This window comes from Lemur catta, chromosome 7 (genome assembly GCF_020740605.2).
Source record: "Lemur catta isolate mLemCat1 chromosome 7, mLemCat1.pri, whole genome shotgun sequence".
In the NCBI taxonomy this organism is placed as follows: domain Eukaryota; kingdom Metazoa; phylum Chordata; class Mammalia; order Primates; family Lemuridae; genus Lemur; species Lemur catta.
This window is the reverse complement of record NC_059134.1, coordinates 99,981,669-99,983,630: the sequence shown is the minus strand read 5'-3', so window position 1 is coordinate 99,983,630 and position 1,962 is coordinate 99,981,669. Positions and strand designations below refer to the sequence as shown.

At 55.8% G+C, this 1,962-nt stretch overlaps 1 long non-coding RNA gene across 1 annotated transcript; it reads left to right on the top strand.

The window, feature by feature from the left end:
- The first annotated feature begins 900 nt into the window (after positions 1–900).
- Positions 901–1,646, top strand: LOC123641348. The gene is made up of 3 exons (XR_006736273.1): positions 901–992; positions 1,212–1,281; positions 1,522–1,646. It is a non-coding gene; the product is annotated as an uncharacterized LOC123641348 (long non-coding RNA).
- The last annotated feature ends 316 nt before the right edge of the window (positions 1,647–1,962 follow it).

The following is a 1,962-nucleotide window of genomic DNA, read 5'->3' as shown; positions in this document are numbered from 1 at the left end:
TTGGCAGAATTCACAGATGTGCACACAAGCTCGCACACACACACAACCTACTCCCCACCATCCTCGCCATTTTTCTCTGTTCCCCTGAAGGCTTTCTTTCGGTTACAGTGAAAAACTTTATACACCCTGCTCCTCCCTGTCCCTATTCAGCCTTTCCTGGAAGTGGAAAAAGGACTGAATGAAGGCTGCCGTTCAGGAGGCTCTGTTTAAGGTTCTTCCCCTCCCTGAGGCAGGTGCAAACATCTGGAAACAGGAGGAAAGAAGAGAGTGGAGGAGAGGAGTGCTGAAGCAGGCCATAGCCTCTCCCCTCCAGGCCAGGCCCTGGCTGCAGGAGCAGTTTGCCACCTCACACCTGGGCGCTCCTCCAGGAAGTTCAGCCCCGCCTCCCCCAGCTAACCTCACCTTCCCTGCCGCATTTCTGGGCTCTTCTCTATCTGCCTCCAGAGAGCCCTGGGCTGGCAATGGTGAGGCCCCTAAGGCAAAACCTAGCCAGGAGAGTCACTGGGCTCTGATCTCCTCCATCCTCCTCCCCAGCTGCTCCCTGCCCCTCCTGGGCTGGTAGGAAGCAGTACTGATGGCACTGGGGGGACCACGTGGGAGAGGGATGGTTGGCCTCCGGTGTGAAGGAGGATGGCTGTGATCTGCTGCCCAGAACAGAACCTGGGATTCCTGGTCCCTGTACCAGTTCTGGTCCTCACTTCAGGAAGGGCCTGGGGCAAGGCCACAACGAACTCTGGCAGGGACTGCAATGATGTGGGCGGGTGGCTGCCAAGCCAGAAAAGTTAACAGTTCACCTATGTCCATCTGCCCACCCAAGGCCTGTTCTGGGCTCATGGGACCCTACCCTGGGCCAGGGAGTCTGACTCTTGTCGCATCCAGAGGCAGGCACACATTGTTCCAGCCCCAAAGAGGGGAGGGAGAAGGCTGGCATGACCCTCACCTGCCTCTGCAGCAGTAGGGGGCAAACATGCCAATGCAGACCCAAGGTGCAGGTACTCAGTTTCTGGATCTGCCCTTCTTCCCTGCCCTGATCCCGCCCCTCAACCTTGTTCCAGCCCAGCCTTCAGCTTCGCTCCTACCCAGCCCCACCTCTGGGTCTTGGCATGCTGCTCCGAGACACCATCTGGCCAGGGTGGATCTCAAGGCCCCATTTACCTGGTCCCACCTCAGCTGGGAACACAGGGACCTACCTGCACGGCCTTCTCCCTCAGCCTCTCCACCTGTGTACCTTCCTATTCCTGGTCAGATGGCTGGTTCAGGACGGTCCTCACCTTGAGCCAGGTGAGTGCCCTTTTGCCCATGGAGCCCCGCCCTGTGCCCCATCCCTCACCCCTCCTGATCTTCACCTGTCTCCCAACCAAGCCCAGAGCACAACCAAGTGCAAGGTTTCTGTCTATTATATCACTAGTCCTTTGAGTTCCTCTGGGGCAAGACTTGCTATCCCCATTTTACAGGCCAGGAATATCTTGTCCAGCTGGCTGCCTCTGGTGGGCCAGACCTCTGCTCCTCTTTTCCCCCCAGACCATTGCATGGTGTCCCTGTCCAGCCCATCCTCCGGTGATCCCAGAAGGATGTTGAGTCACTGGCCTGCAGTGAGCTCACTGGAGTGAGCAGGCACCACACTTGGTCATCCTAGCCCTGCCTGATCCTGTCTTTAATTAAAAGTTTGACATTTTGCTCATTGTGGATATTTTTGCATTAATTTTGATTTTTTAAAGTACTATATTAAAATATTAGTAATCATGATTATTGAGTTTTGGGGCCCCCTTAAGTTTTATACCTCACCTCACCCCAGTCCCAACCCTACCCTGCACACACACCTTCCTTGGCTGCCCACTGCTCAAGGGACATTCAGGGACTTTCATGATCTGGCCCCTGCCAAGGTCTCTGGGCTCCTCTCCATGTGTCCCCTGCCCCAAGCCCCAGCCCTTTGTGTGATCTCTAGCATAATCTTTATCTTCT